This window comes from Canis lupus, chromosome 3, assembly GCF_011100685.1.
Source record: "Canis lupus familiaris isolate Mischka breed German Shepherd chromosome 3, alternate assembly UU_Cfam_GSD_1.0, whole genome shotgun sequence".
In the NCBI taxonomy this organism is placed as follows: domain Eukaryota; kingdom Metazoa; phylum Chordata; class Mammalia; order Carnivora; family Canidae; genus Canis; species Canis lupus.
Window position 1 is genome coordinate 45944338 of NC_049224.1, and position 23705 is coordinate 45968042.

The window sequence follows — 23705 nt, forward strand, 5'->3', positions numbered from 1 at the left end:
TCATCCTCAGGAACATTAGCATCATTTTTACTATTTTTTTCCTGTTTTACTTATTCTTATCAGTGGAGTTCCATAGATATGATTATTTTGCTTTGGTGCTCTGTTGACTCCTTTTGACTCTGTTCCCCCCCCCCCCCGCCCCCCATAGACTTGACTTTGGCTTCACTGGTTTTCCATTTTTATTAACACTTCCTCTCACACTTGTATTTTAACCTAAGAAATAACACAATGGTAAGAACTTCCAGTGATGGTCTTTCTAGGGCAATATATAGTTTACAAAGGTATTATCTATGAGACAATGGGATGGAGTTTAGGCAGTGGAATATGAAATAGCAACTGGCCAGGAAAGAATTGGAACATATAGGGTATTTAGAGCTTCTCTAAAAGGAAATTATGGTGGTCTTCTCCAGTATACCATGATACTAGTTATAAGCATGAGACACTTTTGGTGAGGTGGGGTTGGAGGGGAGGAGAGAGAGAAAGGGAGGAAATGGAAGGGAAAGAGAAGAAGGAAAGGAGGGAGAGAGAGAGGGAGGGAGAGAGGGAGAAGGAGAGAAAAAAGAAAGGAAATAGAAAATGGGGAAAAGAAGGAGAAAGTGAAAGCAGAAACAAAGAAAGAAGAGAAAGACCTACTACTAGCTTTGTTTTCTGCTAGAAAAAAATGGACAGAAAATGGTTTTTAAAAACTTTACAAGCAGTTTATTCTTTCTCTGAGTATCTAAGAAAATGTCAGCTAAAAAGAGTTTCTTAGAAGATTCCCAATTTCAAGAAATTAGCAGAAATGCCAGAGAAAGGGCATCAGTTAAAATAGGTTATGACCAAATCCAAGTAAAATTTTCTACCATAACTGTTAAGTTCATTTTGTTCTGTTCTTAAAAGTATTTTCATTTTCCAGATCTATTAAAACTTCCTAAAGCACAACATTGTCCGTTATACCATGAAAACAAGGAAAGCAAAATGTCTATAAAATAAGAATTCCTAGAAATAATTCAGGAGGTCTTTCAAGGGGGCTTTTGATTGAAACAAGAGAAAAGAATTCATTTGCTTATTTTAGTTGAAGGGCAGAGCCCCAGAGGAATTTATTTCTAAAGACCGTTGGAAATAAATTTGTTTGATGGTCATATGTCATTTTTACGTGATGATGTGTTATGAAAAAGGAAAGGGGGGGAATATAACTATGTCTAGAATTCTTGAAATATACAAATTTCCCTGCAATAATTAATTTAATATTTTATTTTCATGTCTTTAAAAGTTATTTATCAGGAGCAAAATGATTGTACACATTAAGGGAAGTCAGTTCTAGCTAAGAGAGATGGATATTTCTCATGCTGAACCCACTAGAAAGTATGAGAGCTTTCCCTGCTTCTCGTCCCTTCACTTGGCATGTCTGTGTCATAAAGTCCCAGGCAATAACACTGTTCACAAATAATGTGGTTATAATTCGCAGTAGTTTTATCAGCCTGATCCAGGACCTGTATATGGATTCTCTGACCCAGTTCCTTCTATCGATCTCTATCCTGCCCCTCGCATACATTCTAAATCCACCGAGTGGCATGCCGTGCTACTCTTCTGTAACATGAATTTATGCTAATGGCTGTCTGCATATGCTTATATCACATATCTATATTAAGCTTAATAGTCTGTTACATTGCTTCTTAACCCTGTGTCCACACATGATTAACTTTCCTGATTTCTTTCAAAACCGTTATTAACACAGTGTAGCATTTCACTCAACATGTCACGAAGTTTCTCTGCCTCGTGTTAGAGTTGGGGTGATTACAAAACCCCTCAGCTTTTGCAAGTAAAGAGGCACGGAAAGAATTAAGGACCCCTGAAAAAAGCCTCCTTTTTTTATGTGTTTATACAACTTGAAGCTGGCAAGGGCTTAGTTTAAGCTTCTTAGGCAGTAAACAAACTGACTAGTTCTCCCCAAGCTAAAGGAAATAGGATACACTGAGAATTTCATTAAAAACTTATGGAGAATTATGGCACTGGTGTGGTGCACACAGACTCACGTATTGAGCCACATCGTATTTATAGCCCTCAGTTTTTGAGAGATTTTAGAGGAATTTCAGAATTTGGCATTAATATATTTTAAATATTCCACTACATAGTTGATAATGAATGGACCTCAAACTTTTTGAAACTTCATCCTTATTACTGTAGAGTTTAGAACAAATGAGGAAGAGTAGCCAAGCTATCAAAAAACGCCTAGAGGAAAAGTAATCTTTGAAGTATATATCAAAACATATCTTGGACACATTCTCTTCATTCAATAAGCTTATTGAATCTCCTTGAAAGCCTTGAAGTGGTCAATATTGAGGCCAATTCTATACCTCAAGGCACTGCAATCAGTCAGGAATTAGGCATTTTGGAGATACAAGCATAGTAGGAATTTGCCATGCATCAAGCAACCTATAGTTCATGATATGAGTTAAATGTACTTTGTGAGGCATGCAAACTTCATCCATAGCAATGAATATAAACTTTGGGTTGAAATAATGATGCCATACATCTGTGAATGATGAAAGAACAAATATTACTATATTTTTCCAAGTTGTGTGTGTACACACTGTCAGCAGTTAAAAAAGGGTACATACCTATCTAAAAAGATTTAACAGAGGGTTCCTGGTTGGCTCAGTCTGTAGTGCATGTGATTCTTGATCTTGGGGTCCATGTTCTTGCCCCTCAGTGGGGATGGAGATTACCTAAAAAAATAAAAAATAAACTTAACAAGTAACTTGTTTGTGATTTTATATCTTGTGCACTCATACATATATTAGGATAATTTCTAAACACTGCCCTGATATAAATTTTATAAAAGTGTTAAAATTGAGCAGTAGATTGCCATGTACAAGTCTGTTTAATACTTAGTTCAACCATTTATACATGTATTTAAATGACATAGTGATCATTAAAAACCATGCCTTAGAAATAAAACATGAAAGATATCCAGTAAGTGAATGGATAGATCTGGGTATAATCCAACTTCTGCCTCTTGCTAGCCTATTGATCTTGAGCGAGTCACTTAGCATATTTTAACTTCATTTCCACATTTACAAAATGGTTATGTTAATTCTGTTAATCTTGAATGCAACGTATCCCTCACAATATTGTAAACATAGCATTCACTCAATAAGCAGGAAAGTCACATAACTTTCTGCTTCCTTGGAGAACCCAGCTCCAAGCTTTGGTCCAAGTGAGGAGCATACATTATCTGTTTCTGGGCTCCATTCTTGGGCTCTTATTTTCTCCTGGCCCATTTTTCTTAAAAGAAGTTCAACTTCTTTCCATTCATACCCAAACCACACCACTATGGAAAGTCTCTCAAGTATAACACGTTTGGGACCCCTGGGTGGCTCAGTGGTTGAGTGTCTACCTTTTTGGCTCAGGGCATGATCCTGGAGTCTGGGGACTGAGTCCCACATCAGGCTCCCTGCATGGAGCCTGCTTCTCCCTCTGCCTATGTCTCTGCCTCTCTCTCTCTCTCTCTCTCTGTATCTCTCATGAATAAATAAATAAAATCTTTAATACATTTTTTTAAGTATAACATGCTTTACTGAAGGTCAAAAAAAATGACAGAGGAATATTTTGGCAGAATACAGACTGAAAAACAACTTCAATTTGCATATTAGATATCTTCAGGTTTTCCAAGGCATTTGCTGCTCAGGAATTGTGTATCAGTTGGTTATTTCCTCCCTAGATTTTTGCCTACAGTGCTTGGCCCTGTAGAAACTGTAGAAACTCCTCTTGCTCTACCTTCAAGTCACTACTATCATGCTCCAAATTTCTCTAGCCTTAATACAAGAGTAGTTTTAACTCAACTTTTAAACCAGGCTAGGCATATTTCAAAAGGCTAAATTCAGTAGTTTATATTTCTCATATTACATTTTTTACCTCCCATTAGAAAAGCTTTAATTTTTTTTTTTTTTTTTTTTTTTTAGAAAAGCTTTCATTAATGGCAGTTCTCAGATGGGCTTATGCAGCTACATTAAGGGACAAATCAGATATTTATCCTTTAAAAGAATATAGATTATAGTCCATTTTCAATTGCCCAAGATAAGACCACAAATTATATTTGTTCCATAAATATCTATGCAACACTTATTTTAAGGTATTCTTCCATTTTTTTTCTTTCTCAAATGCAACTTGGTGAACTTAGTCCAGGAATTGTAATTTTTTTTTTTAGATTTTTTAAAAAATTATTTATTCATGAGAGACACAGAGAGGGAGAGAGAGGCAGAGACACAGGCAAAGGGAGAAGCAGGCTCCATGCAGGGAGCCTGACATGGGACTTGATCTTGGGACTCCAGGATCACGCCTTGGGCTGAAGGCAGTGCCAAACCGCTGAGCCACTTGGGCTGCCCTAGGCCAGGAATTGTAAGTACATTTGTTAATAGGAGTCGGGCAGGTAACAGATCTGAATATGGTGAAATGAGTAGACATGTCTTTTTCAGACTGATTCAATTCTCTGTAGGTCCACTATGTGTTAGCTCTCATGCCAATTGTTGCCACAGATACTGAATTCCTTAAGAAAAAGCTGAAATCATTTTCATGTGAAATATTCTATTTTTTTAAATTATATTATACAAGGGAGGACAAAATAAATCAGTTTGGAGACTGGCTTCAGCCAAAGGCTGCCTCTTTGCAAGCCTTGGCTCAAGCACCCCACAGGTACCATTGTTTCATGAAATTCTGAGATCCTGATTGGTCGCCATTTGCGGAAGATCTCATGGGTCTCTCATGTCTGCAGTAGACTTAATTTGAGGTTAAATCCTATGGCAAGCTGGAGTTTGAAGATAAAGGAGATCTAATCTTTGAGCTTCTTCAAATATTTGGAGGATTGGATGAGTTGCTGAAGGTCCCAGAGAGCCTCCATTAAGCCTGAGGACCGTTGACAAACTTTCACATTTTGTCTGCTATGAGAAACAAGCCTTATCCAACCTTTCTTCCTGTGATGCCTTGTTCATTAGTATGTTTAAACTTCTATCTCCTATTGTTTCACACAGAGAAATGTTCTGCATTGTGGGGTTTTGTTCTTGCTGATCATACACATATCTTTAACTCTGAAATTGCTAAATATTAAACCTTATCTGTTGATTAAACATATCATACCACCTGTTAGGAGAGGACACTATCACAGTCTCTTTCCAGAATAAAAGTGTAAAGGTTTGAAGATTCTATGTATCTTTAATTAAGAATATAGATATTTATGCACTTCACACTTGACTTCATTGATACCAGTTATATGAGACAGAGCTCAAAATGTATTTCATATAAAATATACTATAATAGATATATTATATGTTTAAAATGTAGTTATCAGTTATCTAGTGCACAACACAGAACATATTAAATATGCCTGGTTAGATAATATTTATTTTGTTATACATTGATATTTATGTCAAAAGCATATGTAACACATATGTTAAATAAATAAGAGAAAACATGTTTTCTATCAGATCAAAGCTATGCCTGGTAATGAAACATGCTTTCATTTTAATAAGGATGTTTTATTAGATTTCAGAAATGAGTAAATGATTCATAATTCTTGAACCCTGAGACATTTCCTTGTGAACAGTGGCTTGATTTCACTTTTCCTTTTGTCTCTGCAAATTCCATGTGTGCGCTGCATGGTTTTATTTGAGATAAAATGCTTCGGAGAGTCTTTTCTCACCACGTTGCATTAATGAGACCATAAGATTTTTTTTTTTTTTAACCAAGTTTTCAAATGACTGCTTACTAATTTTAAATTGCCTTTTGCATTGCCCATTTTTCTCATTTGTGGTTCTGCTGAAGATTTCACAGAATAAGAAGAGTAGTAAGAACTGCAAGAAGAATTTTAATGGCCCAGTGGTAGCTTCAGTCAATTCTATCAGGTATTCAGGCAATTTTAAATATAATCAACAGGCTAAAATGGGAGAAATCATTTATTCAGAAATCAAATTATTTGTATTCATTATTCAATCAACATGAACTGATGTTTCCAGGACAGTTTGCTATATTTTCAACAGTTAAATACCTTTTATGTGTTAACAGCAGACAGTTATTCCAATAAGTATATTAACCCTAACATCCATTTTCATGACACAAGTGACAAAGGTTAAGAAAGTATATTGATTTTATTACTGAAACACTTTATAAAGATACAATTTGTGAAATTTTTGAAAGCAAGTTTACCAATTGAAATATGGTTGAGACACCAGATAGTAATAAAAGATGAGCACAATTGTTTATAACAAATACTTGACTGTGGATTCTTTATTAGTAACTCTAGTGCTTCAAGTTGTTTTTCCTTTTGCCCTTTTAACTAACATTTTCTTTGGACAGAGACACTTTGCTCAAGTGTAAAGAATCACTTAGAATGACATTTCCTAAAATAAGTTCTCTAAAGAAGGAAAAGATTTTGAAATCCATTAAGTGACAGTAAATACATATACTCACACACTTGGAGTATCGCAGTGATTATTAGCATGTTAAGAGAAGGGGAGAAAGTGGTTTAATATCTCTTAACTCAGAGTATCCCAAATATTTGGTCAAGGAAATCCAATTTTAAGTAAGAATTGTTAGGCAGGAAAAGGTTATCAAATCCTGAATATTCCTGAGAAAGACTTTTCTTTAGGACTAGCCTTTGGCTGGTTCATGGGAGATAAGCTCAAGTCCTTGGAATATTCTATATGATAAAAGGATACACCCAAGGACTTGGACCATACTGCACCAGTCTGATCACGTATATTTATCCTATCAATGTGATTTATGATGAAGGCCTATTTTGCCCTGATGAGGCTATAAATTGAGTACCAAGGATCTCAATAAAATCCCTGGACTTCAAGGCTTGAGTGACCCTCCCTGATTGGCAACACTTCACATGTGTTGTCATGCATCATTGCTGAAAGAATTAAGCATATCTGACTCTGTTGGGAGGGAACATCTGGAACTTTGCATTTGGTTTCTCCTGGACTCTGTCCTATGTGCCAGCTGTAGGCTGAATGTTTTGTATTCCTTCCAAATTTACATGTTGAAATCCTAATGCCCAATGTGATGGGGGAAATGATAAAGTCATGAGGGAAGAGCCCTTATAAAGGAGGCCCTAGAGAGATTCCTTACTCTTTCTTCCATATGGGGATACAACAAGAGTTTGCACTTGGAAGAGGTCCCTTATTCCACCATGCTGGTTTCTAGATCTTGGACTTCTATTCTCCATAACCATGAGAAATAAATTTCTGTTTTTATAAGCCACCTAGTCTGTGATACTTTGCTATAGCAACCCAAATAGACTATGATAGTGTCTTTTCCCTTTGCTGATTTTAATCTTTATCCTTTTGCTGTAATACATTATAACCATAGGTATAATAACTTTTCTTAGTCCTTTGAGTTCTTTCAGAAATTTGTCAAGCCTCAGGCTGGTCTTCAGGATCTCTGACACACTTACTCATTCATACTGAGCAGAAAAGAATTTGGGCTGGGGGTGGGGGAATGCTGAAGCCATTTGCAACCGATGGAACTTATAAAACAATTTTTTTAAAGATTGATGATCACAGTAATATTGAGTTCCCTCTGAAGCAAATTAGGAGAAAAAAAGAAAATAAAAATAAAGAAAATAAAAAACTACCAGACAGCATTGATGAGCAAGCTGTTTTTGGTAACTTTGATGCTGGCCTGTGGATATTTTATTCATCAAATTAAAAGTTAGAGATACCTGACTTTGAACGGGCATTCATGCACATGCGACACAGACTCTCACTTACAGACAAATATTATTTTCACATGTTTTCCACCAGTTGGTGAAATACATAGACCCAAATTAAGCCTTTAATGATTGATATCTGAATTACTACTTACTACTCTGGTTTGTGCTGACTGGTAAGGTGGCAAATCATTCTTCTCCTTTAGAATCTGACCTGAAGACAAATTGAGTAAAAAACACAAGGCCAGAGATACTTCCTCTATGTTTGATATATACCAGTAAAACATAACTCAGGTATGTCAGATTTGTTACAAACCAAAAGGTAAGTCAATTTTTTTTTATTTTTTATTTTTTTACTGTTCATATAGTGGTTGAACAATCAGGAAAAATGTATATCCCTCAAATGTGGAACAGGGAGGCACCTCAACTGGATTAACTCTCTTATTGGCCATTCTCTGGGATAAAAAGAGCATTGGTGATGAAACCAGATAAGGACTAAGAGAGTTAAATACAATGGAATGTTAGACCATTATGGGGATTGAGCGAATTGCATAGAAGAATAAAAAATGGAAAAGGAAATTAGACTTTTCACTAGTGGAAAAAAATGACTAAGCAATTCTGAGATATGTTACAACAAGCTCCTGAATAAAATAAATAGGAAGTATTTTTCAGGCTGTGGGGGATTGAATGAATGCAATCAATCTTCCTTGTGTGGGAACTACATCACTCCTACCCATAAGCTCCCTCTAGTGAATTAAAATCTCACAGCAACTCAACCGATAAACAGTAGGCTTGAGCAATGGCCACTTAACTAGGACAATCTCCCCACACATAACCACTCAGCCACACAGTAACGCTGCATTTTGTTGCGAGCTTCTCCTGCAGTAAACCATTTTATAGTCACATTTTCTCCCTTTTTTATACTAATTATATTAGACATATATATGCAGAACCACCCTTACTTTGACAATGAGATAATTGCATTATTTTCAATGTAAAAAACCTGACCTCATTTTGGGTTTGTTTAATATAATTCTGTGTCTTTGGAAAATTGTTCTTAGTTAAGAATGGTATAACTATTATGACATTTATTTAAAGACCCAATATAGCTAGTCAGCATTTTGGATACCTCTGCATCCTTTCCATTTAACAAACATCTATCAACCATCCAGTACATAAAAGGTCATCCACTAGGCCAGTAAAATGAGATATTAATTCCATTGGCTCCTGATAAATTAGTAATCCTGGCATGAAGGAATTAATGCATTTTATTAGAATAAAAGGCAAAATGTATAAGGAAATCATAGGCAAAAAATTGTATTTCTGGAAACAATTGTATAAGCATTAAGAATAGCCCATGTTCCTGCTACTGAAAAGAACACCTCTTATATCTGAACTGACGGCCTATAGACTTTGAGCTGAGCAGTACACTGGAAACATTTGCTCAATGGGAGAAACCAGAGAGGTGAAGTTGATTAATGAGGAAGAGAAGAAGACATCTAGACAGAAAAGTAAAGAAGGAAGAGGAAGACAAGGGTAATTAGTTGACAGACACAGGAAGTAAGAATGCGTGAAAAAAGATGGAGAAAAAATGGAGAAGTGACAATAAGTTGAGTATTTGTTGTTAAATAAGGAATTAGAAAAAGTATTTTTAAAATGGTTTATTGTAAGACTATGCTATGAACTGTATCCATATCCCAAATAAATATTCGCTAAACATCTATATTACCCTTCAGTAGAGCTGCTGTGTATTTAAAAATTCTTTTTGTTGTATTTACTATGCCATAAATAATATGTACTCAACCATTTGCTGAATTGAAGCTAGGTATTCAACTTGGTGGAGAATAGTTCAATTTTTTAAAATATTTTATTTATTTATTTGACATAATGAAAGAGCACAAGCAGAGGGAGGAGGAGAGGGAGAGGGAGAAGCAGGATCCCCTCTGAACAGGGAGCCAGATATGGGGCTCAATCTCTCCAGAAAGCCTAGTTCTTGGTGGAGTTAGAACAGAGGTGAAAGGGAAGACTGCAGTTTGTCTCCTTACACAAAGCACTGAGATGTTAAAAGGCGAAGAATGGAGAGCCACCAGGCATGCTCCATATTTAAAAAGTAGACACTGAAACTAGTTTGCTCCAATGTTGTAACTGCAGGTTCATACTTGTTCATTAAATGTTTGCCATTTACAGCTTAATCAGGCCCTTTTAACCTTTCCTTATCAAAAGGGGCATTAGGATAAGCTACAGCAAGTTCTAAGGGAATTTAGAATGGGCAGTAGTGTGAGCCCTGTATGAAAATGTCAGGACCCTTAAGAGAAGAAAATGTAAAAATATTATGCCAAATGCTATAGTAACATTTGATGTCTTCAGCAATCAAGGATGAAGATTTTCCCTAGAGTTATCTTAGCTTAGATAGCTAGAAAGAGTAAAGCTCCTTTAGGTTAATCTTAAGGGAATTCATTTGTTTTGAATAAGAAAAGAAGTTTGGTTCTTTTTGCTTATTTTAAGCTTATAGTGTCACTTAATGAGTCTCATGGACCCAAGATGTAGAAGTTCAAGAAATAAAATGTTATTAAAAGATAAAAACGTAAGATTTCTAGAATTTCATTTAAAACACTAAAATGACAGGTGAATGTTTTATAATATATAATTTAAAATAATAAAAAATAAAGTATATATCTGTAGACATAAAACATGAAATGAGTGATTTGATTTAATCTAAAAGTTGAATTAGGTAAATTGTGAACATTTTTGTTATTTATTGTGCATGCATGTATATGTTTAATTTACAACCAAGGCTTTTAATTCAACTTCAGAAGAAAACAATACATAGATATAGATGTATGGTATGTATACATAAAATTGGAGGAAGGAAATAGAAATATTACCCAACTGTGTAGAATAGCATCCTATATTTAATACAAAATTTTGTTTTCTATAATAAGTTTCATCTTCTATAAGAGAAACTATATTCATGAAAGCAAATATAACATGCCTCTTTTTTCTTATGCACAGAAAATGCTTATTCTCCAAAATCAAGAATATATAATATAGGGAATACTCCCATAGATATAAGCCCCTCAACAGCATTCATAGTAGAGTAAATGTAGATTTTTTTAGACTATTAAAATAGATATAAGCCCCTAAACAGCATTTATAGTAGATTAAATGTAGATTTCTAAGAGTTCCCATCTTTCCCACAATGAAATAGCACCAGGGCAACAGATAGAGGAAAGGAAAGGAATGGGGTTAGATGTTGGGGATAGCAAAAAGAGGGGAACCCAGGTGAAATGGCACCGAGTTACAATTTCACCTAGAGGCAGTACTGGTGTATATTCAACTAACCTTTTTTTATATCACCCCTTCCTTTTTTCTTTTTGACAGAAGGAGAAATGCCATCACTATGCTTATTGTATAAAGAGATCTTTTTGTAGTATAACCAACATATATAATTTTAAGAAAACCTTGAAATAACTACTCCTGAATGAGTCACATTAATATACATACTTAGTATGGGGATTCATTCTACTTTCATTAAAAAAAAACATTCATCAAACAAGTGTTTCATGCTAGGTCTGTCTCAGGTTCCAGGGGAAGAGAGTGAAAAATAAACAGTCATTGCTTATAGTCTCAGAGAGGAGACAGGAGTGTAAGGAAATATCATGCACCGAATTCTATAACAGACTCAATGGATGAAGTATTATGGGACATCAGAGGAGGGAAAAAAGTCCCTCCCTCATCCAGTCCCTCCCCCCAGAGGTCAGGGACTGGATGATCCTTTGTGTGCAGAAAAGGCAACATTAGTGGCTACCATGGTCTCCAGCTTTGGATGGCAGTGAGGAAAATGTTAAATGAAAATCACTACCGTTGTAATCCACTTCTAGTAATAGCAGAGTAAGTGACCACCAGATGGACTCATAGTCAGAAAATGAGAGTTAAACCTTCACATAAGGTAAAAAGCAGCAGACAGACCTAGTGGACAGTGCACAGTAGGAGGAAGGGGGAATGAAATGAAGTCAGTTCCCATTTTTTCAACTTTTGGGGCAATGAAGCAAAGGAGTAGCTATGTGGCAAGCCAGAAATTTGAAACCAGAGAATGAATGATTGCTGGAGAGACTGAGGGAATCATGGAATGGAAACGACCAGAATTAGGATCCCCAAATTCTGTCTACCCACATTTCTGACAGATCCTCCACCATACATCCATGGATGAGACTATAGCAAAGCAGATGAAGTCAAAAGATATGAGAAGAGACCAAATTTAATGCCCAAGAAAATATTTGTAGTTTAAGCCCAACCAAGATAATCCTTGCTAAAACAAAACAAAACAAAACATGCACCAGAGAAAACTAAAGAACTCAACATCTCCACATCTTATCACTCATAATGCCTAGAATACAATCTAAAATTATCTGACATATGAAGAACCAGGAAAATAAGAATCTGTCTCCAAGACCAAATAAAATCAGCTGAAATTGGCCTAGAGATGGTACACATGTTAGAACCACTAGGCAAGGATTTTAAACTAGCATATGTAATCTTCTTCACTTAAGTGGAACTCTACATGCTCACTATGAATGAAATAAAAAATACAAAATAATAAGATACTTTAAAGAATATCAAGTAATATATAAGAACTAAGGTCAAAATAGAAGTTGTCTAGAAGAGATGCACTACAAGTATAAAGAAATATAGATAAACTGGAAGAAAATGAATAGGTATACCATGCAAATAGGGAAAAAATGGCTCTACTGATATCAGATATAATAGATTTCAAGACAAAAACTATTATCAGAGTTAAGAGGAAAACTTCATAATGATGAAAACATAATGACTCAAGAAGACATAACAATTATAAATATATGTATCAAATAATGTAGCTAAGAATAATTTAACAGAAACTAACAGAATCAAAAAAGAAAACTAAACAATTCCACCATCATAATTGAAGATGTTAGTATCATTCCCTTAGAAATCGGTGAGTCAACTATACAAAATCAACAAAAGATTGGGACAATGAATGCTATCAACCACTTTGCCTTGAATATTAATGAGACACCAAAAACATACAGAATGTCCTTTTTTGTCAAAGGCATCTGGTATGTTTACCAGGAAAGACAATTGGTACACCACAAAGCAAGTCTTTTTTATTTATTTTTAATTTTTAAGATTTTTTAAAATTTATTCGTGAAAGAGACACAGAGAGAGAGGCAGAGACAGAGGCAGAGGGAGAAGCAGGCTCCATGCAGGGAGCTCGAAGCGATACTTGATTCTGGAACTCTAGAAACATGCCCTGGGCTAAAGGCGCTAAACTGCTGAGCCACCCAGGCTTCCTTATTTATTTATTTTTTATTTATTTATTTTTTTAAGAACAAGTCTTAATAAACAAGAAAAGATTGAAATAATTCAGAGTATATTTTTGACCACACTGGATTCATGATAGAATAATAATAATAACAATAGTAATAAGAAAGCAAGAAAAATGACAACATATATTAAAATTAAAGAACACAATTCCAAGAATGTATGAATAAAAAGAAAGTACATGATTATATATAATCTGGAGAAGAAATTATAAGAGGTGATAGAAAATATTTTGAATGAGTATACAGTGTGTCAAAATATTAGAGTTTACTGATATTCCCTACTTAAGGAAATGTTATAGCTTTGAATGTTTGTATTAGAAAGAAAAAAGACCTAAATCCAGTAATGTAAGTTTTCATCTTAAGAAATTAGTAAAGGGAGAACAAATTAAACTCAAACAAATGTTAAAAAAAATTATAAAAGCAGAAATCAATAAAAGAGAAAATGAGAAAATAATAGGTAAGATATAAAACCAAAAGTTGTTTCTTTGAAAAGATGTAAAAAATATATTTAAAAAAAACTGATCAAAGGGGGGAAAATAGGAGTAGAATAATCAAAATTAGAAATGAAATAAGGGACATCACTACAGATCATGTACATGTTACATGATAAAGGAATACCATGAAAAACTTGTCAGTAATTGTGACAATCCATGTGAAATAGGCAAATTTCTTTAAAAACAAAGACTATGACCTTTAACTAGGTGTGGAGGCTGAGAAAAATTAAGGCCATCCCACTTAAAGTTTAGCATTAGCACAAGTACAGCCATCTTAGGCCCCTGTGAATAAGAGCTGAACTTTACGGGAAAAACTACAGAATGTCCTCAATGTCCTCGGCAGGGAATCCCATATCAGAAAGACAACAGAGCCCACACCTGTGGTAGAAAGTCCCATATTAGAATGAGAACAGAGCTCAATGCCCTTGAAAGCCCCATATCAGGATGTAAACAGAACTTGAGAAATTCCTCCACCCCTTCTGAAAATCCCCTAGACCAGCCTATAAAAAACCCAGCTGTAACCCACTTTGGGGTCCAAGTCCCTGCTCCTCTGTGACGGGTATACTTGGACCCAAGCTCGAGCTTGCAAATAAACCCTTGTGCGCTTGCATTGGTGTCAGCTCCTTGGTGGTTTCTTGGATTCGCAATCTTGGGCATAACACTAGGTAGATACGAAACTTAAATAGCTCTAATCATAAAAAAATAAATACAATCTAAATAAAGAACCTTTCCCACTGCAGACTTTAGAGAGGAAAAGGTCCCACAACAATCCTGACTCTGAAACCAATTGCAGATTTTGGGTTCTTTAATCCCATCCTCAGATTTGATAATTTGCTAGGACTCAGAATTTACTGAAGTTATTATATTTAAAGGTATAGTTTATTGCAATAAAAGGATACAGATTAAAAATCAGCCAAAGGGAGAGGCCTATGGTACATGGTACAGGAAATTTCCAAAAACAAAGATTCAAATTGTCCTCTGTCAGTGGAGTCATAAGCAATACTAATTCTTCCCAGTAACAATGTGTGCTGGTATACATGGAGCACTCTCAACCAAGGAAGCTCACCTGAGCCTTGTTAATCCAGTTTTATTGAACTCAATCTCTCCTGTAGATATGATTGACCACAGAAGTGGTCATGTGGCTGACCTTTAGTCTCTAGCACTTATGGAGGTGGAGATGTTATAATGTGACCCAAAGCCCCACCATAAATTACATTGTTAGACTATGTGGTGTGGCCCAAGGCTTCCAGGTAAACAATGGCACTCTTATCAGGCAGGACATTCCAAGGTTTAGAAATCACTTCCCAGGAGCTAAGATCAAAGGCCAGACCTTTGGATAGGCAAATTCTTTACTACACACCCATAAGGAAATCTCCAGATCCTGCTCTCCTCCTTAATAAATTCTATCAAACTCCCAAGGAAGAAATAATATTAAGTCTACAAAAGCTCTTTCAGAAAATGGAGGAGAAGGAAATATTTACAATGCCATTTTATGAGGGCAGAAGAACTGTGATAGTAAAATCAGGTAAAAGCATCAGTTTGAATATAGATATGAAAGTACTTAATGAAGCATTAGTAAGTGAAATCTATCAAGATATAAAATGATAAACATCATACCCAAGCAATGTTTGTTCCAGGATTTCAATGTTGTTTCCACATTTGGAAAACCAATCAGTTTAACTACCAAAGTGAACAGAATAAAGGAGAAAGCCATATGATCATTGAAGTAGACAAAGAAAAAAATCATTTCATATTTGACACCCATTCATGAAGAAGAAAAATAAAACAAATTAAAAATAAAATGGAACTCTTTCAGTTTTTTAGCAAAGGAAACATAGACGGAAATTTCTTCAATCTGAGTAAAAAATGTGAGAAACCTCCAGTTAAATCACGCTCCACAGTGAGTGGATCAAGGCTTTCTGCCTAAAAAGCCTTTCTGTCAAGGCTAGGCAAGGACGTCTATTCTCACTACTTATATTCCACATTATCCTGCATTCTTAGCCAAAGCACCAAGGTAAGGAAAGGAAAAAGGCATACAATTTGGAAAGAAAGAAATAAAAGTGTCTTTATTTGCAGATAACATAATAGCTTGCAGGGAAAATCCTAAGGAGTCAAGAAAAGACTTCTAAAAATGAAAGTAAACTTAGTTAGCTTGAAGGATACAAGGTCTATATTTAAAAAGACTTAAAATAAAGTAAATTGTATGTCTGCCTGCTAATAATGGAAAATTAGAAAATGAAATTATCTCCACTTGCATTAGCATTGAAAAAGTATTTTGAAATAAAAAAAATATATGCAAGGTTTGTACACCGAAAACTGCATAATGTTGCAAAAGGAAATTTTAAAAGATCTAAAAAAGTGGAGAAATATACCATGTCCATGGGTTATAAGACTTGAATTAAAATATTTTTTTGAAAAAAGTGTTAATGCAATTCAATGGTGAGAAGAAAGGGGTTTTTTGTTGTTGTTGTTTTGTTTGTTTTTAAGAAATGGTGCTGGAACAAATGAATATACCTGTGGGGGAAAAATCAGCATCAACAATTGCATAACATTATAAACAAAACAGATCAAATATGATAAAACTATTAAATATAAATCAGAACATAAAGGGGAAAATTGTGATATTGGGCTGGCCATATTCCTTAAATACGACACAAAAAAATCACAATTCCAAATAGTGAAAATAGTAAGGATGATGATAATAATAATAATAATAATAACTATACAATTAAAACCATTTGCTTTTTGAAAAATAAGTTAAGAAACAAAAGGAAAACCCCAAATAGGGTGAAAATGTTTGTAATCCATATATCTAAAAAGGGCTTATGAAATCAAGAATTACTTAGAACCAAGTAATAAAGAAACCCAATTAAAAAGTGGGCAAATAATTGTTTCAAACATTCCACAACAGAAGATACATGAATGGCAAGAAATATGAAAATACATCCACATCACTAGTTATCAAGTGGTAACACACAATGGAGTATTATTCAGTCATAAAAAATGAATAAGCCTTACCTTTTGTAAAAACAAGGTATTATACTAAGTGAAATTGATTAGATAATGGAAGACAAATACTATATGATTTTACTTATATGTGGAACCAAAAAACAACAATAACAACAACAAAAAACAAACAAAACTTAGGGGAAAATAGACCAGATTTGTGGTTATTAGAGTTGAGGCATGGGAGAGGCAACATAGGCGGAAGGTAGGCAAAAGATACAAACTTCCAGCTATAAGATAAAGAAGAACTGGGCATATAAAGTATGACAGGATACTACAATCAACACTGCTGTAGGATATATAGGGAAGTTGTTAAGAGAGTAACCCTATGCATTCTTATCACAAGAGGAAAATTTTTTTCTTTTTTGTTTGCTTTTTTCTTTTTATTGCATCTCTATGAGATCATGAATGCTATCTAAAATTATTGTGGTAATTATTTCACAATATATGTAAGTCAAACCACGATTACCTTCAGCAGTAATGTATATCAATTATGTCTTAATAAACTTGAAAGGATTTAAAACCATAATGAAATCCAATAGTACATTCACACGAATGGCTAAAAATAAAAACATCTGTCAACATAAAAAAGTTTGGAGCTCTCACATGTGTCCACATGTGGGATGGCCAAATTGAATAGCCACTCTGGAAAACAATACTGTAGTCTCTTATAAAGTTACACTTAAACTTATCATAGGACCCAGCAATCTAACTCCTGAGTATTTGCCCAAAGGAAGTGAAGGCATAATTTCACAGAATGACTTTTGTGTGTATGTTCAAAGCAGTATTATTCATGGACATATCTCAAATATATTATACTCAGTCAAAGAAATCAAACCCCAATGGCAAAATATTGAATGATTCTATCTATGAAATTGTAGGAAAGGCAAAACTGTTATGACAAGAAGGAGGTTGGTGGTTGGCCATTCCTCAGGGCAGGGAGGGCAATTCACTGCAGAAGGCATGAGGAAACTCTAGGGCTATAGAAATGTTCTATTTCTTGACAGTGGTGGTGGTCACCTGATAGTATACAATTACCAAAATTCATCAAATGTATACTTAAAAACTGCATGTTTTGTTGTATGCAAATTACACTTTAATAATGACAAAACATGATAAATTCTGACAACTGTTTGAAAGATTGTTAAAGCTCTTGATGTGTGTCAGGGTATATCTGCTGTCCTTTTGTTACTGTGGAAGATCTGCATAGTTGAGACTGGCTAGAAGCAACAGCAGTGAGACATTGCCATAATAGGAAGAGAAGGACATTTCTTCTGAGGCAGAGCCCCCTGGCTCCCTGGAATGTTAATTTCTTTTCTCCTAGATTTGAATGTGAAGGTGACTTCTATCACTACAGCCCATGGATCATTCATAACTTCTTGGACAGGCTTTGCTTCTGAGTTTTCTGTTAAATTTACATTTTCAGGTATTTTGTGGGCCCAGGTTATCCCCCATAATTGCTTTCTATACTAAAACAATAACTATGTTGAGACAAAAACAAACAAACAAACAAAAACAAACCAAACACTACTGATGAATTTGACCATTTCCTTCAGGTAAATATAATTCACTGAGCGCAGTGATTTCTCCAGACATTTATATCTGTGGATTCCCCTTCTATCCTTTCCACAGAGAGCTCTTAGTTAACTATTGCTGAAATTGGAATCTCAAAAGCAATTCTGACTGAAAGAGCAACACTTCAATTAAATGAATAATCAAATTCAAAATGTTATTTGAATAATTTGAGTTCTTAAATTAAGCACTGTGATTTTTTTTTTTTGCAAGTAGGCTATAAATTACATTTTCCGCTACATTGACAGTAAACGGGTAATTAATATCTCAACTTTTCTTTCTCAATGTTGATTTAAAAAATAAAATTAAATAAGCACAGAACATAAATCAGCATAGCTATCCCAGATTAGATGTGATTGCCTATCCCCCGTTTATCCTACTTTCACTCAAGTGTGTTCTTCCGTTTTGGAGTGCTGTGTGAGAGAATGGTACACACAAGACAAGAATTGAGGTCATTGTGGAGGTGGTAACTGAAACTTTAGGAACATAATAAAATCTATTAAATAATTATTAGCTCTTTTTCTACTCCAAATATATAAATAATAGTCCTACAAATAATGGTGCCTTTGATTTACTATGCTACTTCCACTGTAACTGTCTTCACCATTGGAAAAGATAATTAAGTAAGAAACTAAAATATTACCCTTTAGGCTGTATTTTCTACATGTTCGATGATTTTGATAAGAACAATAAAATGTTATTTTAAAAATATCATAAGAGGATTTTTCAAGTGTGCCACAGAGTGCTGTAAAGACTTTAGACATACTAATTCATTTAAGTTTCACTATAACCTTAGAAGCATGTTATGTTTACCATTTCTCTTTAATGGATATTCAAACTATTAAGAGAAGGCAGCTGTTTGCCTGAGCTGGGAAATGGCAGAGCAGAGATTCAACATGCATGGTGCTTCACCAAAGCCTCGGAACCTAACTCCCATGCTAGAGTGCCCATCCTCACCACAGTATGGACTCACTCCTGCAGCTATCCATAAGAACAAGTATTTTACTTCTTGGTGCATTATAATTTTGAACACTAACTACTGGGAGTTAGGGTGAATATCTCAGGTTAAGGGCGTGGTCCACCATAAGACTGCTTTCACTTCTGAGCGCCAGCCACAAACAGAGGGGTTTGCAGGTCACCAACTGGTTAAGAATTTGGGGGTCCCCACTACCTCCTCAAGTTTGGTAATTTCCTGGAATGACTTACAGAGGTCAGAAAAACATTACATTAAGATTATAATTTTATTAGAGTGAATACAAATCAAGACAAGCCAATGAAAAGATGCGTAATGTGAAGTCTGAAGGGTCTCAAATGTTATGTTTCCATGTCCTCAGGACTTGTAACTTTCCCAACACATTGATTTATAGTTACCAACCAGGGAAGTTCATTGAAGCTTTGGTGTCCAGAGTCTTTACTCTAGTGCCCAGAGGTTTTCGTACGTAGACATAACTAATTGTCACCTTAGGGAAGCAATATAAGAGTTATTATATCTAACTTCTCAGAAACCATGCAAGCAAGAAGAGTGCAATACTTAAAGTGTTAAGAAAAAACCCACTGTTCTGTACCTTGCCCTGGCTACATCATTGAACTCAATCTCCACACCCACTCCTCTCCCTGGATTTTGAGAGGTTGGACCAACATCACTTGGCTCAAAGTCAACCCACGAATCTTATGATTGGTCTTTCTGGCATCACTAGTCCCCAACCTGAAATGTCAAGGGACCTACTATGTGTCAACTTGTTAACATAAACTCAGTAACAGTTTGAGGGCTCACTAAGAATAACAAAGACAATTCTATCACTTGAGGGCTTAGAGTCCTCCTCCCAGGAACAAAGACCATGCTTTATTATATAATGGACCATCTGATGAACATTCTTCTCCTCTTGCAGCACTGTCTCTCTCCAGCTTTTTGAAAGGCCATGCTGGAAAACCCTCCTAAAGACTCTAGCACTCTAGTAGAACATCTTGCTTGCTACCAAACCAACAGCATCTACGAAATCCAAGAGTTGGTGTTCAAACAATAGTAGGTAAAATCTGCCACACTTCATGTGACCCAAATGAAGAAGCAAGAATTAAAATCAGCCACTTCTCTGTCTCTTTCACCCTTTCTATCTTCAGTTTTGATGACTCTTTCAGATCTTAGTCTAACTCATCTCTGTCCCTTGGTATCAGCCTCCTAGCACAGTTGTTTCTTTTCACAGATACACAACACCAACCCCAACTATTTCTTCCTAATCACATATTTGGGAGCATCTTCATTTCCTCCAGTCACTGTTTGGCTCCATGTGCCTTTGAGTTCCTTTTAGCATTTACATGGCTTTCAAAATTAGGATGTGATACTGAACTTAAAGAAATGTGGTATGGCCTCTGGCATAACTGCCACCAAACTACTTTTCTAACTTTATTCTCTCAGGGAGTCTATTTTTACCACACTGTGCTCTTTCTTAATGAAATAACACAGTACTGATTCTCTCTAGGGGGAAAAAATCCTAACAACTTGTGTTTCCTCTAAAAATCTCTCTTCATTTTATGTACGTATCTATTTATTTTTAAGATTTTATTTATTATATATAAGGAAAGCAGGACATGAGCAGTGGAGAGGGGCAGAAGGAGAAGAGAAGCGGGCTCCCCAATGAGATACTCAAACACATCACTTTACAATCAGACTCAAGAATTATATTTATGTGTCAAAATATCACTAAAATGTAAAGAAATAAAAACAACTCTATAAACATAACTGGTTCCATTTCATTCATTCAAGATCTTGGTTATAAAGCTTTTTTAATATTCCTTTTTAAGCTAAAAGATAACTTTATCTTTGATTTTTTGGTCATTTACCTGCTGATTAATTTAATGTGCATCTACTGAGTTTAGAGCACGTAAAGATAGGGAGGTAAGAAACAAGTGTAATAAAACATGGTCCTTCTCTTTGACCCCTTGTCTCTGACACACGTGTAGTAAAAATCATGAATTATTAGTTTGGCAGGATCTTTAAACACCTTCTTCAATATCATGCTCAAGGTAGAAATAGAGTCTAAAACATCCTATTCATCAAGTTGCATTTTGAGTACTTCCAATCAATTTTAACCCTAATGCTTAAAAATTATTTAAAAAATGTTTTCCCTTTTTCTCATTCCCATTCTACATAAAACAAAGGAGTATTCTTAGCTCTATTAAGTCAATCTCCCCTCTGGCTCCCAGTAAGTGATCCAGTATCCATGCTCATACACTACACAGAATAAATATAAATTCTTCTCAACATGATGAAGTACTCACTAGATTTTTTCTTTTACTATCTTAATGCTACTATTCATTTGACAAAACTTGCTCATTGTTTCAACTGTTCTTCATGTAGCATTGTTTCTTGATGATTTGTCATCCTAGAATCCTTCCTCTGAACCCACTTAAGTGTACTTCATGTTCCCTGTGAGACTCAACATAAATAGTTAAACCCAAAGAGGCATAATGAAAGGGATATGAGTTTGGGGGCCAGACAGATCTGGGAACAAATGCCAACTTGGCCACTAAAATAAGCTGAATGAACTTGTGTTAGATATTTACCTTTCCTCATCTGTAAATGAGAATGATTATCTTTCAAGGTAAAAATGTAAAGTAGTATTTGCAAAATACCCAGTTCAATGCAATACATACATAGGCAAATATTTGGCATTTTTACGTTAGCTATCTCTTATACAATGAGGATGACATTGTATTCCATTATCTTTCTGATAACTACATTATATTGTTGATTTATTATCCATCTATTAATTTACTAAAGCCACAAGCCTTTTGCTTGTTTGTTTTCTTGTTCTGTATTTTCTTACACAGGAAATCATTGCTATCCTGTAATTTATTAATTTCAGAAGAGGATTTAGTTTAGTATTTTCCAAAACTAACAAATTTGAAGACATGAAACTACAATTAATATAATCCTATTTCTACCTCCTCCACAGACACATAAAATCTATACACATAAAGGCTATTTATTGGCTTTCTTCTGGTGACTCTTTGCCACCAACATTCTCAAATATACTAAAGAAATAACATCACAAGTGAATGTCATCATTCATAACTTAAGATTGAATATTAAGAAGCCAATAATTAGGCTTGAGTTACTTGACTATGGAACCTCAGTGAACTATGGAACATTCAGGAAATGTGACTCCACTTGCAACCTTGCCATCTATTTGTATGACCTTGAAAAAGTTACAACTTCATCTATAAAATCAGAGTAAATGATTTCTGAGGTCCCTTCCAGAGGAGACCACTATTTATATTACTGATTTGTATGTTCACATTGCCAGCATCTTTATTCAGAAGAAAAGAAAAATTTGGAATTTCATATTTCGATCTATAGGTTCTCATATTTAACCTTCTGTTCTACACTTACGGTTATAATCATTAAACAAATGGCCAAAAGAAAAAAGAACTAAAATGAGAAGAGAAAGAAAAGAGGAAGAAAGAAAGAAAAGAAAGAAAGAAAAAAAAAGAAAAGAAAGAAAACAAAAGAAAAGAACACATCCATTTGCTTTTGAGTTTAATATTCAGGTTGTTACTTATAATAATTTTAGGCAGCTGATTCATTTTACATCTCAAAAATATTGCATTTACTATTTTGGCTTTTAAATGAATAATGCCATTATTCTTGAGAAATCAATTTCTTTGCATACATCTCTTTTATTCTCAGTGAGTCAAAAGGTATAGGAATCTGCCTGTGACCAAGAAGGAGGGAAAGACTTGTAACAACAAGCACCCAGATCTTGGCACCAACTACATATCTGCAATGCCCAAGTAGTAATCCCAACCAGCAGCTTTGCTCATTGACAGAATCAGGTTGGGGATGTACTCTGAAAAGGGAATTCGAAGGGATGCAGATCTGCCTAATTCAGATCCTCAAATGAGTTTTGCTGGCCCTACCACCTGGTTTGCCCACAACCAGGTAAGGAGCTGACTTACAGCCCTAGTCATTTGAAGTATGTCTCCTAGTTCCATTTGACCAGAAAGGCTGGTGAAACCTCCTGGAAGCTGTTCTGGACCAGTGGTGCTCCAGCAGAAGGTTGGTGGGGCAGAGCTGATTGCCCCCTGGGCAAAGCCAGTATCAGGAGTTTATGAATTGGAAGAATTAATATTGTTAAATGTCAATACTATCTAAAATCACCTATAAATTTAATGCAACCCTACCAAGATTTATGTGACATTCTTTACAGAAGTAGAAAAAAAAACTACAAAATTTATATGGAACCCAATAGACCCTGACTAATTAATGAATCCTAAGAAAGAAGAATAAAGCAGGATATATCTCATTTCCTAATTTCAAGCTATACTATTAAGCTATAGTCATCAAAATAGTTTAGTACTGAAAGAAAAATAGACTATAAGATCAATGGAATAGAACCAAGAGCCCATACATGAACTCAAGCATATATAGTCAACTAATATTTATTTGACAAGGGAGCCAAGAACACTCAAGGGGGGAAAGTCTTTTCAGTAAATATGCTAAGATAATTGGATATTCACATGTAAAAGAATGAAATAAGACTTACGTCTTACACCTGTCATGAAATTAATTCAGAATGGATGAAA